A 16,987-nucleotide genomic window follows, 5' to 3' on the forward strand; every position below is an offset into this window, starting at 1 on the left:
TGGCTTATATATGACTCCGGTACCAAACCAACATATTTGACTCTTAACATTCCTCTGAGGTGGCCTAGCAAGCAATTCAGTTCAGGGCAACTAGGGATGAGCAATAAATGCTGGCCTTGTCAGTGATGCTCACATCTCAAGAGTGAATTTAAAAAAATCTAGGTGACTGAATCTTCCCTTCATTGTGCCATGGGCTTACTCAATTTTAATTCAAGGCCAGACGTGAATCTTGTTGCATTGTTTCTCTGGTGGTCCATCTTAATATTGTTAGAAACCATGGTAGTATTGGACATCCCTTGTTCACAAGAATCCAACCGGTGTTTTGCCCTTGATTCTGAAAGAGTGCAGGGACAGTGACCTGGCAAATGATGGATGAATCATTGCAGCTGCCTGTATACTGTGCATTGACATACAGAAATATGTGCCTGTGGTCACAAGTTAATTGGACATTAAGGGAGTGAAGTACTTATAGAATCATAGAAGTTACAACATGGAAACAGGCCCTTCGGCCCAACATGTCCATGTCGCCCAGTTTATACCACTAAGCTAGTCCCAATTGCCTGCACTTGGCCCATATCCCTCTATACCCATCTTACCCATGTAACTGTCCAAATGCTTTTTAAAAGACAAAATTGTACCCGCCTCTACTACTGCCTCTGGCAGCTCGTTCCAGACACTCACCACCCTTTGAGTGAAAAAATTGCCCCTCTGGACCCTTTTGTATCTCTCCCCTCTCACCTTAAATCTATGTCCCCTCGTTATAGACTCCCCTACCTTTGGGAAAAGATTTTGACTATCTACCTTATCTATGCCCCTCATTATTTTATAGACTTCTATAAGATCACCCCTTAACCTCCTACTCTCCAGGGAAAAAAGTCCCAGTCTATCTAACCTCTCCCTATAAGTCAAACCATCAAGTCCCGGTAGCATCCTAGTAAATCTTTTCTGCACTCTTTCTAGTTTAATAATATCCTTTCTATAATAGGGTGACCAGAACTGTACACAGTATTCCAAGTGTGGCCTTACTAATGTCCTGTACAACTTCAACAAGACATCCCAACTCCTGTATTCAATGTTCTGACCAATGAAACCAAGCATGCCGAATGCCTTCTTCACCACCCTATCCACCTGTGACTCCACTTTCAAGGAGCTATGAACCTGTACTCCTAGATCTCTTTGTTCTATAACTCTCCCCAACGCCCTACCATTAACGGAGTAGGTCCTGGCCCGATTCGATCTACCAAAATGCATCACCTCACATTTATCTAAATTAAACTCCATCTGCCATTCATCGGCCCACTGGCCCAATTTATCAAGGTCCCGTTGCAATCCTAGATAACCTTCTTCTCTGTCCACAATGCCACCAATCTTGGTGTCATCTGCAAACTTACTAACCATGCCTCCTAAATTCTCATCCAAATCATTAATATAAATAACAAATAACAGCGGACCCAGCACCGATCCCTGAGGCACACCGCTGGTCACAGGCCTCCAGTTTGAAAAACAACCCTCTACAACCACAATTTTGTATCCAATTGGCTACCTCAACTTGAATCCCATGAGATTTAACCTTATGTAACAACCTACCATGCGGTACCTTGTCAAAGGCTTTGCTGAAGTCCATGTAGACCACGTCTACTGCACAGCCCTCATCTATCTTCTTGGTTACCCCTTCAAAAAACTCAATCAAATTCGTGAGACATGATTTTCCTCTCACAAAACCATTCTGACTGTCCCTAATCAGTCCCCGCCTCTCCAAATGCCTGTAGATCCTGTCCCTCAGAATACCCTCTAACAACTTATCCACTACAGATGTCAGGCTCACCGGTCTGTAGTTCCTAGGCTTTTCCCTGCTGCCCTTCTTAAACAAAGGCACAACATTTGCTACCCTCCAATCTTCAGGCACCTCACCTGTAGCTGTCGATGATTCAAATATCTCTGCTAGGGGACCCGCAATTTCCTCTCTAACCTCCCATAACGTCCTGGGATACATTTCATCAGGTCCCGGAGATTTATCTACCTTGATACCCGTTAAGACTTCCAGCACCTCCCTCTCTGTAATATGTACACTCCTCAAGACATCACTATTTATTTCCCCAAGTTCCCTAACATCCATGCCTTTCTCAACCGTAAATACCGATGTAAAATATTCATTCAGGATCTCACCCATCTCTTGTGGTTCCGCACATAGATGACCTTGTTGATCCTTAAGAGGCCCTACTCTCTCCCGAGTTACTCTTTTGCCCCTTATGTATTTGTAGAAGCTCTTTGGATTCTCCTTTGCCTTATCTGCCAAAGCAATCTCATGTCCCCTTTTTGCCCTCCTGATTTCTCTCTTAACTCTACTCCGGCAATCTCTATACTCTTCAAGGGATCCACTTGATCCCAGCTGCCTATGCATGTCATATGCCTCCTTCTTATTTTTGACTCGGGCCTCAATCTCCCGAGTCATCCAAGGTTCCCTACTTCTACCAGCCTTGCCCTTCACTTTATAAGGAATGTGCTTACCCTGAACCCTGGTTAACACACTTTTGAAAGCCTCCCACTTACCAGACGTCCCTTTGCTTGCCAACAGACTCTCCCAATCAACTTCTGAAAGTTCTTGTCTAATACCATCAAAATTGGCCTTTCCCCAATTTAGAATTTTAACTTTTGGGCCAGACCTATCATTCTCCATAGCTACCTTAAAACTAATGGAATTATGATCACTGGTCCCAAAGTGATCCCTCACTAACACTTCTGTCACCTGCCCTTCCTTATTTCCCAAGAGGAGGTCAAGTTTTGCCCCCTCTCTAGTCGGGCCATCCACATACTGAATGAGAAATTCCTCCTGAATACACTCAACAAATTTCTCTCCATCCAAGCCCCTAATGCTATGGCTGTTCCAGTCAATGTTGGGAAAGTTAAAGTCTCCTACTATTACCACCCTATTTTTCTTGCAGCTGTCTGTAATCTCCTTACATATTTGCTCCTCAATTTCCCGTTGACTATTTGGGGGTCTGTAGTACAATCCTATCAAAGTGATCTCTCCCTTCTTATTTTTCAGTTCTACCCATATAGACTCAGTGGGCGAACCCTCGGATATATCCCCTCTCACTACTGCCGTGATGTTCTCCCTAATCAAGAACGCAACTCCTCCTCCTCTCTTACCTCCTGCTCTATCTTTCCTATAGCATCTGTACCCTGGAACATTGAGCTGCCAGTCCTGCCCCTCCCTTAGCCATGTTTCAGTAATAGCTATAACATCCCAGTCCCATGTACCCATCCATGCCCTGAGTTCATCTGCCTTGCCCATCAGACTTCTTGCATTGAAATAAATGCAGTTTAATCTAGACTTCCCTTGGTCTTTGCCCTGCTTTCTCAGACCATCTGTCTGGTCATGTTCTGTACACTCTCCCTTACTGCCTTTTGTTTCTGTCACCACTTTACTTCCCACTGACTTCCTGCATCGGTTCCCATCCCCCTGCCACATTAGTTTAAACCCTCCCCAACAGCACTAGCAAACACTCCCCCAAGGACATTGGTTCCAGTCCTGCCCAGGTGCAGACCGTCCAATTTGTACTGGTCCCACCTCCCCCAGAACCGGTTCCAATGGCCCAGGAATTTGAATCCCTCCCTCTTGCACCATCCCTCAAGCCACGTATTCATCCTAGCTATCCTGTCATTCCTACTCTGACTAGCCTGTGGCATTGGTAGCAATCCTGAGATTACTACCTTTGAGGTACTACTCTTTAGTTTAACTCCTAACTCCCTAAATTCAGCTTGTAGGACCTCATCCTGTTTTTTACCTATATCGTTGGTGCCTATATGCACCACGACAACTGGCTGTTCACCCTCCCCCTCCAGAATGTCCTGCAGCCGCTCCGAGACATCCCTGACCCTTGCACCAGGGAGGAAACATACCATCCTGGAGTCTCGGTTGCGTCCGCAGAAACGCCTGTCTATTCCCCTTACAATCGAGTCCCCTATCACTGTGGCTCTGCCACTCTTTTTCCTGCCCTCCTGTGCAGCAGAGCCAGCCACGGTGCCATGAACCTGGCCACTGCCACCTTCCCCTGGTGAGCCATCTCCCCCAACAGTATCCAAAACGGTATACCTGTTTTGGAGGGAGATGACCGCAGGGGACCCCTGCACTGCCTTCCTACTCTTCCTCTGTCTGTTGGTCACCCATTCACTATCTCCCTCAGTAATTTTTATCTGTGGTGTGACCAACTCACTGAACGTGCTATCCACGACATTCTCAGCATCGCGGACGCTCCAAAGTGAGTCCATCCGCAGCTCCAGAGCCGTCAAGCGGTCAAACAGTAGCTGCAGCTGGACACACTTCCCGCAGGTGAAGGAATCAAGGACACAGGTTGGCTCACATAATGGCATGTGTTGACAATAGGGGTTTGTATGGCTACAAGTGTAACTGTAGCTCCATTCACTTGTGGAAACCCTGCAATCCAATAAAAATGAACGGCCCACTCACCCATTTATCTTGATCCTGCATCAAATATAATTAACTAGGTTTCCCTGGCAAACAGGGCATTAATTACTCACCTTATACTGGAAAGGGCAGAAAATTGACATGGCAGAAGTCACCTGTTGCCATTTAGAAGGATCCAGGGGCCAAGATATCAAACATAGTAGTGTCTTTCAGAGCTATAGTAAGCACTGTCCTGCTTCTTAAGCAAGTTTGTAGATCTCTCTAGGATGGTGCAAAGCTTTTCGATAGCTTCTGAGTTGAACTACGGCCTGCTTATGCATAACTCTAGGGATACATTCAAATAGGAACTTCTGAGTCTATACATCCTGATGACTTCTCTGGTGTTCCATTTGAACTAATTATTGGGCGTATAATGGGCGGGCGATGGGATACTGGCCAAGATGATTTCTACTCTGCTGTGCAGTGACACAGGAGAACTACTAGTAATATATTACAAATCTTGAATATGACGCACATTTCCTGTCCATATTAACTTTACTTTCTGCGTCATAATTTTTCAGTCACGCTTTTCAATACCAACATGTCAATATTTTATAATGGAAATACCATATGTCAGCATTTGGTTGTCATACTGTAACTGAAGGCTTCATGACACTAGTTGATACTGTTGTATGAACCTGGTCACATCACATAACTCTGCCTGTCATTTTTTTTGTTCTTTTCTTTTACCCTTCCTGAATTTTGGGCTGCTCAATTCTGACGGGACAAGGCCTAGCTACTCCCTCTCCCATTTGATTTATGCGTTTTCCACTATTAGATTCTCAGCACCTGGGACCATGGTCTACCTACTCCCCTCCACCCAGCTTAACCTTTTGCAGCTGCCATCAATGAATGAATTAAATGTGGATTTGTTCCCCACCACCTGGTTTATCCTTTTTTGGTTGCCCAATTCTTGGACTTTTGGTCACGCCTATCTGCAATCCTTGCCCACTTGGTTGGATTACCTTTTTGAAGTCCCCACCCTGTGTTGTGGACTGAACGCAAGTCACCAAATTCATTAAACTGTGTGTGCCTGGGTGAAGAGAATCCAGCAAATGTATTAAATAATGTGTTGGTGAGTCAATAGAATCCAACAGGATGGAATCCAGTGAAATCGCCCTCAACTAATCATTACACCAATATCCACTAACTTTCCTCCGCAATTGTAAACAATTTTACAACACCAAGAAAATGTCGCGACAAGCTGGGAGTTCCCTGCACGATGGGTTTCAGGAAGCCCTCGATGTATCCAGAGAGGTTCTCACACAGGGTTCTGTTGCCTGATACGATAGGACGTCCGGGTGTGTTGGCTTTGTGTATCTTTGAGAGGCAGTAGAAGTCTCCCACGCGGGGAGTACGTGGGATGAGAGTGCGTAGGATGTTTTGAAGGTCTGGATCGAAGTTCTTGATCAGTTTGCTGAGCTGATGGGTGTGTTCTTTGGTCGGGTCTGTGGGTAACCGTCTTTTTTTAAATTCGTTCACGGGATGTGGGCGTCGCTGGCAAGGCCGGCATTTATTGCCCATCCCTAATTGCCCTCGAGAAGGTGGTGGTGAGCCGCCTTCTTGAACCGCTGCAGTCCGTGTGGTGACGGTTCTCCCACAGTGCTGTTAGGAAGGGAGTTCCAGGATTTTGACCCAGCGACAATGAAGGAACGGCGATATATTTCCAAGTCGGGATGGTGTGTGACTTGGAGGAGAACGTGCAGGTGGTGTTGTTCCCAAGCGCCTGCTGCCCTTGTCCTTCCAGATGGTAGAGGTCGCGGGTTTGGGAGGTGCTGTCGAAGAAGCCTTGGCGAGTTGCTGCAGTGCATCCTGTGGATGGTGCACACTGCAGCCACAGTGCGCCGGTGGTGAAGGGAGTGAATGTTTAGTGTGGTGGATGGGGTGCCAATCAAGCGGGCTGCTTTATCTTGGATGGTGTCAAGCTTCGTGAGTGTTGTTGGAGCTGCACTCATCCAGGCAAGTGGAGAGTATTCCATCACACTCCTGACTTGTGCCTTGTAGATGGTGGAAAGGCTTTGGGGAGTCAGGAGGTGAGTCACTCGCCGCAGAATACCCAGCCTCTGACCTGCTCTCGTAGCCACAGTATTTATATGGCTGGTCCAGTTAAGTTTCTGGTCAATGGTGACCCCCAGGATGTTGATGGTGGGGGATTCGGCGATGGTAATGCCATTGAATGTCAAGGGGAGGTGGTTAGACTCTCTCTTGTTGGAGATGGTCATTGCCTGGCACTTATCTGGCGCGAATGTTACTTGCCACTTATCAGCCCAAGCCTGGATGTTGTCCAGGTCTTGCTGCATGCAGGCTTGGACTGCTTCATTATCTGAGGGGTTGCGAATGGAACTGAACACTGTGCAGTCATCAGCGAACATCCCCATTTCTGACCTTATGATGGAGGGAAGGTCATTGATGAAGCAGCTGAAGATGGTTGGGCCTAGGACACTGCCCTGAGGAACTCCTGCAGCAATGCCCTGGAGCTGAGACGATTGGCCTCCAACAACCACTACCATCTTCCTTTGTGCTAGGTATGACTCCAGCCACTGGAGAGTTTTCCCCCTGATTCCCATTGACTTCAATTTTACTAGGGCTCCTTGGTGCCACACTCTGTCAAATGCTGCCTTGATGTCAAGGGCAGTCACTCTCACCTCACCTCTGGAATTCAGCTCTTTTGTCCATGTTTGGACCAATGCTGTAATGAGGTCTGGAGCCGAGTGGTCCTGGCGGAACCCAAACTGAGCATCGGTGAGCAGGTTATTGGTGAGTAAGTGCCGCTTGATAGCACTGTCGACGACACCTTCCATCACTTTGCTGATGATTGAGAGTAGACTGATGGGGCGGTAATTGGCCGGATTGGATTTGTCCTGCTTTTTGTGGACAGGACATACCTGGGCAATTTTCCACATTGTCGGGTAGATGCCAGTATTGTAGCTGTACTGGAACAGCTTGGCTAGAGGCACAGCTAGTTCTGGAGCACAAGTCTTCAGCACTACAGCTGGGATGTTGTCGGGCCCCATAGCCTTTGCTGTATCCAGTGCACTCAGCCGTTTCTTGATATCACGTGGAGTGAATCGAATTGGCTGAAGACTGGCTTCCGTGATGGTGGGGATATCGGGAGGAGGCTGAGATGGATTATCCACTCGGCACTTCTGGCTGAAGATGGTTGCAAACGCTTCAGCCTTGTCTTTTGCACTCACGTGCTGGACTCCGCCATCATTGAGAATGGGGATGTTTGCAGAGCCTCCTCCTCCCGTTAGTTGTTTAATTATCCACCACCATTCACGACTGGATGTGGCAGGACTGCAGAGCTTTGATCTGATCCGTTGGTTGTGGAATCGCTTAGCTCTGTCTATAGCATGTTGCTTCCGCTGTTTAGCATGCATGTAGTCCTGAGTTGTAGCTTCACCAGGTTGGTACCTCATTTTTAGGTACGCCTGGTGCTGCTCCTGGCATGCTCTTCTACACTCCTCATTGAACCAGGGTTGATCCCCTGGCTTGTTGGTAATGGTAGAGTGAGGAATATGCCGGGCCATGAGGTTACAGATTGTGCTGGAATGCAATTCTGCTGCTGCTGATGGCCCACAGCGCCTCATGGATGCCCAGTTTTGAGCTGCTAGATCTGTTCTGAATCTATCCCATTTAGCACGGTGGTAGTGCCACACAACACGTTGGATGGTGTCCTCAGTGCGAAGATGGGATTTCATCTCCACGAGGACTGTGCGGTGGTCACTCCTACCAATACTGTCATGGACAGATGCATTTGCGTTAGGTAGATTGGTGAGGACGAGGTCAAGTAAGTTTTTCCCTCGTGTTGGTTCGCTCACCACCTGCCGCAGGCCCAGTCTAGCAGCTATGTCCTTCAGGACTCGGCCAGCTCGGTCAGTAGTGGTGCTACCGAGCCACTCTTGGTGATGGACATTGAAGTCCCCCACCCAGAGTACATTTTGTGCCCTTGCTACCCTCAGTGCTTCCTCCAAGTGGTGTTCAACATGGAGGAGGACTGATTCATCAGCTGAGGGAGGACGGTAGGTGGTAATCAGCAGGAGGTTTCCTTGCCCATGTTTGACCTGATGCCATGAGATTTCATGGGGTCCAGAGTCAATGTTGAGGATTCCCAGGGCCACTCCCTCCTGACTGTATATCACTGTACCGCCACCTCTGGTCGGTCTGTCCTGCCGGTGGGACAGGACCTACCCAGGGATGGTGATGGAAGAGTCTGGGACGTTGGCTGAAAGGTATGATTCTGTGAGTATGGCTATGTCAGGCTGTTGCTTGACTAGTCTGTGGGACAGCTCTCCCAATTTTGGCACAAGTCCCCAGATGTTTGTAAGGAGGACCTTGCAGGGTCGACTGGGCTTGGTGTTTTGCCGTTGTCGTGTCCGGTGCCTAGTGGTCCGATGCCGGGTGGTCCGTCCGGTTTTATTCTTATGACTTTTCGTAGCGAGATTTTACAACTGAGTGGCTTGCTAGGCCATTTCAGAGGGCAATTAAGAATCAACCACATTGCTGTGGGTCTGGAGTCACATATCGGCCAGACCGGGTAAGGGCGGCAGGCTTCCTTCCCTAAAGGACATTAGTGAACCAGATGGGTTTTTACGACAATCTGGTAGTTTCATGGCCATCATTACTGATACTAGTATTTTAATTCCAGATTTTTATTTAATTAATTGAATTTAATTAATTAATTGAATTTAAATTCGTCTGTAGTGTTCCTGGTTGTCCAGTTGTCGGTATGCTTCTTTGCAATAGTCCGTTCTGTTCTGTATGACGATGGCTCCTCCTTTGTCCGCTGGTTTGATGACGATGTTGCGGTTGGTCTTGACACTACAGACTTTCTACAAAAACTCAGTACCTACGGACCTGTTGAACCAGGAACACTTCTCACCACGATGGACGTCTCGGCACTCTACACCAGTATCCCCCACAATGACGGCATCGCTGCGACAGCATCAATACTCAACACCAACAACAGCCAATCTCCAGACGCCATCCTACAACTCATCCGCTTCGTCCTGGATCACAATGTCTTCACCTTCAATAACCAGTTCTTTACCCAAACACACGGAACAGCCATGGGGACCAAATTCGCACCCCAATACGCCAACATTTTCATGCACAAGTTCGAGCAGGACTTCTTCACTGCACAGGACCTCCAACCAACACTATACACCAGATACATCGACGACATTTTCTTTCTATGGACCCACGGTGAGGAATCACTAAAGAGACTACACGATAACATCAACAAGTTCCATCCCACCATCAAGCTCACCATGGACTACTCCTCAGAATCAGTTTCTTTCTTGGACACACGAATCTCCATCAAAGACGGGCACCTCAGCACCTCACTCTACGGCAAGCCCACGGACAACCTCACAATGCTCCACTTTTCCAGCTTCCACCCTAACCACGTCAAAGAGGCCATCCCCTATGGACAGGCCCTGCGAATACACAGGGTCTGCTCAGACGAGGAGGAACGCGATGGACACCTACAGACGCTGAAAGACGCCCTAGTAAGAACGGGATATGATGCTCGACTCATCGATCGACAGTTCCGACGGGCCACAGCGAAAAATCGCATAGACCTCCTCAGAAGACTAACACAGGACACAACCAACAGAGTACCCTTCATCGTCCAGTACTTCCCCGGAGCGGAGAAACTACGCCATGTTCTCCGCAGCCTTCAACATGTCATCAATGATGACGAACACCTCGCTATGGCCATCCCCACACCTCCACTACTCGCCTTTAAACAGCCACCCAACCTCAAACAAACCATCGTTCGCAGCAAATTACCCAGCTTTCAGGAGAACAGTGTCCACGACACCACACAACCCTGCCACGGTAACCTCTGCAAGACATGCCAGATCATCGACACAGATACCACCATCACACGAGAGGACACTACCCACCAGGTGCACGGTTCATACTCCTGTGACTCGGCCAACGTTGTCTACCTCATACGTTGCAGGAAAGGATGCCCCAGAGCATGGTACATTGGCGAGACCATGCAGACGCTGCGACAACGGATGAACGGACACCGCGCAACAATCGCCAAACAGGAGGGTTCTCTCCCTGTCGGGGAACACTTCAGCAGTCATGGACATTCAGCCATCGACCTTCGGGTAAGCATACTCCAAGGCGGCCTTCGAGACACACGACAACGCAAAATCGTCGAGCAGAAATTGATAGCCAAGTTCCGCACCCATGAGGACGGCCTCAACCTGGATCTTGGGTTCATGTCACACTACACGTAACCCCACCAGCGAACAAATGTTATCTGTTTTTAATATAACGGGTCATTGACTGTCTTCCTTCTCTCTCTCTCTCTCTTTTTTTTGGGGGATTTGTATATTCGGTGGCCTTTTAGGTGACCCCTTTCTGTCTGCTCACTGTGATTGCCTTGGCAACAGGCAGTAATCACCAGGCATTGTTCTGTGATTTTAAAATGCGAAGGATTCGAAAATTTCATTTCCACACCGTTCACCTGAGGAAGGAGGAAGCCTCCGAAAGCTTGTGGAATTTAAAATAAATTTGTTGGACTATAACTTGGTGTTGTAAAATTGTTTACAATTGTCAACCCCAGTCCATCACCGGCATCTCTACATCATTTCCTCCGCAGACAGACGACTCCCTCTGTAATTTTTTTTATTCGTTCATGGGATGTGGGCGTCGCAGGCGAGGCCAGCATTTATTGCCCATCCCTAATTGCCCTTGAGAAGGTGGTGGTGAGCCGCCACCTTGAACCGCTGCAGTCCGTGTGGTGAAGGTTCTCCCACAGTGCTGTTAGTAAGGGAGTTCCAGGATTTTGGCCCAGCGACGATGAAGGAACGGTGATATATTTCCAAGTCGGGATGGTGTGTGACTTGGAAGGGAATGTGCAGGTGGTGTTGTTCCCATGTGCCTGCTGCTCATATCCGTCTAGGTGGTAGAGGTCGCGGGTTTGGGAGGTGCTGTCAAAGAAGCCTTGGCGAGTTGCTGCAGTGCATCCTGTGGATGGGTCACACTGGGGCCACAGTGTGCCGATGGTGAAGGGAGTGAATGTTTAGGGTGGTGGATGGAGTGCCAATCAAGCAGGCTGCTTTGTCCTGGATGGTGTCGAGCTTCTTGAGTGTTGTTAGAGCTGCACTCATCCAGGCAAGTGGACAGTATTCCATCACACTCCTGACTTGTGTCTTGTAGATGGTGAAAAGGCTTTGGGGAGTCAGGAGGTGAGTCACTCGACGCAGAATAGCCAGCCTCTGACCTGCTCTTGTAGCCACAGTATTTATATGGCTGGTCCAGTTAAGTTTCTGGTCAATGGTGACCCCCAGGATGTTGATGGTGGGGGATTCGGCGATGGTAATGCCTTTGAATGTCAAGGGGAGGTGGTTAGACACTCTCTTGTTGGAGATGGTCATTGCCTGGCACTTGTCTGACGCGAATGTTACTTGCCACTTATCAGTCCAAGCCTGGATGTTGTCCAGGTCTTGCTTCATGTGGGCACGGACTGCTTCATTATCTGAGGGGTTGCGAATGGAACTGAACACTGTGCAATCATCAGCGAACATCCCCATTTCTGACCTTATGATGGAGGGAAGGTCATTGATGAAGCAGCTGAAGATGGTTGGGCCTAGGACACTGCCCTGAGGAACTCCTGCAGCAATGTCCTGGGGCTGAGCTGATTGGCCTCCAACAACCACTACCATCTTCCTTTGTGCTCGGTATGACTTCAGCCACTGGAGAGTTTTCCCCCTGATTCCCATTGACTTAATTTCCCCATCCAAATTCTTATTACTCAAGGCAGCTCACCTCGTTACTAACTACCCGTAACTCTCCCCCTTTCCTACATAATCACTACTGTGGATGCTGGGTCAATTGAAATGTACAACACTGAGATCAATAGATTTTTGTTGGGTAAGATTATCAATGAATATGAAATGAAAGTGGGTAAATAGAGTTGAGGTACAGATCAGCCACAATCTAATAGAATGGTGGAATTGGCTCGAGAGGACTAATTAGCCTACTTTGTTCCTACTCACAGTACTCCCTTCCCCCCTCAAGTAGTCATAATACCTCGCTATCTCTTCAGTACCCAGTAGTCTACCTCAAATACCCTTCCCAAAATCCTTAATTCTTTCCTCCGCAGCTGCTCTCTATTCCCATGAAACTGCTCACTACCTGAAAATACATCTCACTTCCCCAATCCTCTCAACTACACCCACACCATTTCCCAAACACATCCTCTAATTCACCATCACCAACATCACATTATTTCTACTTCCTTATAAAACAAAACATCCCCTGACTTCCTGTCAGCAACATAATCATCTAGTTTTATGTATACATTTAATATTTCATATATGTCATGTTAATTTATTTTAACTCAAATTATCTTTTTCATAAATCTCTACAGCTATATAAAAACCATCCAATATTTAATTTCATCTCATTTTTCAATGAACTGTAAGTGGTTTGCCTTGGTGGTTCGAATCACCCCCCCCCCACCCCTACACAGTTCGAGATGATGGGAATTACGGTGAACAGAATTGACTCATGGACAAGTTTTTCGGACTCAATCGTCCAGTGTTTATTAAGGTTAACACACTCCGCCGTCTTCAAAATATTAAAAAAACCGTGGCGTAAGACAATACTGTAAACTACGTCACTACCCAGAGTAGAGTATACGCTATACCCCACCCGCAGAACCTTCCAACTAAACCCCTATGGCTTGGTTGGGAAGACGCAACACCCCTTCATACATTACTGGTGGTCTTAAGGATGTGGATTTGGACAATGCTCACCCCGATTGTCCCTTGACTTTCTTGCTGCTTCCCCTTGTGGAAAACATGTCTCCTGGTTCCGTACTGCCAATGCAGTATTCAGGTCTCAGTTTGAGGTTTGTCCATACAGTTGAAGACCGAGGCTCTGCTTCTCGTGGTGGTTTCTTCTCTCCGCCCCAGGCAGAGTACTCGGTTCTTGTTTGAAGGTGAAGACAAGTGAAGACGAGAGCAGGCGAGGAAGCATGAGAGAGAAAAGTCCTAAAACTGCCTCCTCTTATACCCCCCAAAGTTCCAAACTTCTTCGTGCCAAAAAAAAGAAATGATCCTTTTCCTGTGTTGCTGTTTTTGCAGCCTGTTGTTTTTGTGTAGTCAGTAATCTTACAGTGATGTCCTTTCGCTTCCAACCAGTCTGGGATTTTGATGGCCCTCCTGTGTTTGGTTTCCTGCCCTTCGGGGTTACCTCATCTAGGCAATGGTGGTAATGGCTGATAGTGGGTTTCACTTCGCACCCGGTCCTGGGTTAAGTGGTTTAACATTGATTAACAGTGGTGTCTCCATCTCCTGCCAATTACCGAATGCATTGCCCTTCCTGGCTCATTGTGTTCCCGGAGAAACTCTGTCCGCTCAGACATTTCCCTTAATTGGCTTAGGGGTCTGGTCGGAATCCCTTGTCCATCTCACACACCTGGGCCACACCCACTTTTCAAACGGGCTGCTGTTTTTTCTGCAGAAAAATCTTAAAACACAAAAGTCCACAAAATGTTTGTTTGTAAATCCCTGGGGCCTGCGCCGATGCTTACAGAACTAAATTAATTTAATTTGAATATTTATATAATTTTTCTCCATCATTTATTATACACACACTTCTTTATTTAGTACCAGCATTCCTTTTATTCCCAACAACAGCTAAAATATACCAACACAATAATATATTCTTCATTATGCTATATAATTCTCCTTTCCTTCTGAAACAACACATGGGTACCTGATTTCCTTGGGGGAGGGTGGCACATCCGGGCATAAATGCTGGGATGTATTTGGCTGGAACCTCTGCTGCTGATACTGCCAGAGTTTGTGGGGTCGGAGGGATGGTGCCACTAGGGATGCATCTTGGCCGGCCGTTTATCGGAGGCTGCAAATTGCAGCGGACCAGTGGCCAGCCAGGGATGTAGGGTCCTCAAAGAATTTAGATTTTCCCCCTGTGGCCCTTTAAGGAAGCCATTTTAAAATAATATTTTAAAATTTGTATTTCATCTTCAGGAGTCTAGGCCACGATCCTGTTCTGGACCCTCAGATGGAGACAACTTCCACAATTTGGCAGCCCGGTATGCTGCTGCTGCACCTACACCAGGTCCCTCTGACTGCCAGGACACGGAAACTCCTGACAGTGGGAGTCTCCCTCCCCCACCGTGGCCCCTGTTGCCCCGCTGGCCTTGTAAGAGAGGGATGATTGTTCCACCTCTTACAAGGACCATGAAAATCCCAAAATAAGGCTGGAACCTACCGTATCAAGGTCCTGGCCTAATTTCTGGCCCTTCTGGTGAACTCCTTGCAGAGTTACAGCATGAGTTCACTAGAAGGCCTGTGGAATTTTGGCATTAGGGTGTTTAGGAATGGAAAAAAAAAGGCACGTAACTGGAATTAGAAAGTTGAGACTGCTATGGTAAATAAAATGACTCAGTGACCCAAATGGAATCCTCCTATTTTTATATTCCTAGACGTTTTATATATGCTCATGGATCTACTGTGGCATTGCTCACAGTGAGTACATTTATCTTACAGTATATTTTGAGGAACACTGATTTATAATAGTTGAATAAGTGAAATAGCATTTTTATTAGAGTATTGTGGTAGGGTTTGTGATATTTTCAGGATTATATTCTTCTTTGTACATAATAGGTTCAAAATTTGCATCCCTTCTGGTGCACTGCTGCTGTAACTCCACCAGGAGTACCGGAAATAAGGTTGGAACTCCAAGTCGAGTTGTGGTCTTACATTAGGATTTCCATGGGTCTTCTTAGGGCTGTTATCTGCAACCCTTAGAAGGCCAGTGGTGTAAGAGGGGTTGGGTCAGGACCGGGGCTGCTCAGAGACTCCCAATGCCGGTATTTCCTATGTTATCAGCTCTCAGTGGAGCTGAGGTGGATAAGCAGTAATACGGCTACCATGCTGCCAAATGGCAGAAGTGGGCCCCATCTGGGGAGTCTGGTGTCTGCCATTATCTCTTCTCAATGCCGTTAATAGCAGTGATCCAGCCTCTGTTTTGTGTAGATGGGAATTGTTGTGCAAATAGGAGTTTCTGCCTGCAATATACAGTGGGAAGAATCGTTACATTTAGCAGCAGAAGTAGCATTGAGGAGAGATACCCCCCCCCCCCCCGATTAGCAGGATTTAGGTAGGAATGGAATGGGGGCAGTGGATAGAATGAAAGGAGAACAATTGGCAATAAAGGGAAAATGAGTGGCAAGGGAAATTAAGAGAAGAGGCAACGGATGGTGATGAAGAGGCATTGAATCGTAATGAAAGAAAAAACTTGCCTTTATATTGTGCTTTTCATGACCTCAGGACATCATAAAGTGCAATGAAGGTAGCAATGAAGTGGAGAGGGGATGGATGGCCAAGAAAGGAGAGACAGAAAGCGTAAAATCTGGAGTAGCACTTCAGGGTGGTGGAGGAGGAGAATTCCAGTATAACCAATGGAAGGTGAGGAGAGAATGTGCTTGCATTAATGGAGAGGGGGTGGGGGGCGGGATTCCAGCAAGAACTGGAGGAAATAATTGCCAGCTTGAACTGAGAATGTTGAAAAGAGTGCCAATTTGAATAGTAGGATTGAAGAAGAATGCCAGCTTGAACTGAGTTGGAGGAGAAGTAGAGTGTCAGTTTAAATTGAGGGGGAAAGGGAGAAGGCTGCCAATACAAACTGGGAGAGTTGGACAAGGACAGGATGTCCCAAAGTTTAATGAAGGGGGTAATGAAGTGGAAAGGGGTTGGGAAATGTTAATGGATGGCAATGAAGGGGCAGTGGATGGTAATGAAGGGGTGGGGTGTTGGATGGAGTACAGTGTCTTTACGAATCAGGTCTGGAAGGGGTGGAGTGGCTTTGTGAACTGGGGCCTGCGATGGGGTTGTTACAGGAGTGTGATTATTGAGGTAACTTTTGGAAAAGTGATGGTCTAGTTGGTTTGTGAAGTAAAATAGTTGACATGAATCCGGTTTTCATGTACTTGTTTGTTTTCCTACAATACAAGTGAAGGAATGTTAGTAATACCCACAGCTTGTTATACAGCCCATGTGTCTCCTTGGCGGCAATTTGCAGAGTGGATCGCTCACCTGTTGTCGAACCCGCCTGATATTCTTCCCATTGTTTTCAAAGAAATGAAAATCAGACGGGTTCTATAACAAGGGGGCGATCCGCTCTGCCCAGGTAACGGAGACGGAGATTAATTTCCTTGTTTTCAGATGATAGTCAGGGTGATTGTTGAAGTAGCAAGCTGTTTGACACTGTTAGCATATTTTGGAGCTTTTGCAAATTAACAAAACAGCAAAACTACATCATAAGTTTGTCAGAAGACCACGAACACGTGAATGAGAACCTCGCGATGAGCGGTGTGGCAATCTTATTACATTTCAGTCTGATCTGACCGAAGTTGGGGATACCGAAAGTTGGCAACTCCAACTCAGCCACTCCCCGGCTGTCTCAGAGGAACTTTGCTCCTAAACAGTGACGATAATTTGCATTATTCAGCAGTCATTCGGACTG

The sequence above is a fragment of the Heptranchias perlo genome, chromosome 3 (genome assembly GCF_035084215.1).
Source record: "Heptranchias perlo isolate sHepPer1 chromosome 3, sHepPer1.hap1, whole genome shotgun sequence".
Lineage (NCBI taxonomy): Eukaryota > Metazoa > Chordata > Chondrichthyes > Hexanchiformes > Hexanchidae > Heptranchias > Heptranchias perlo.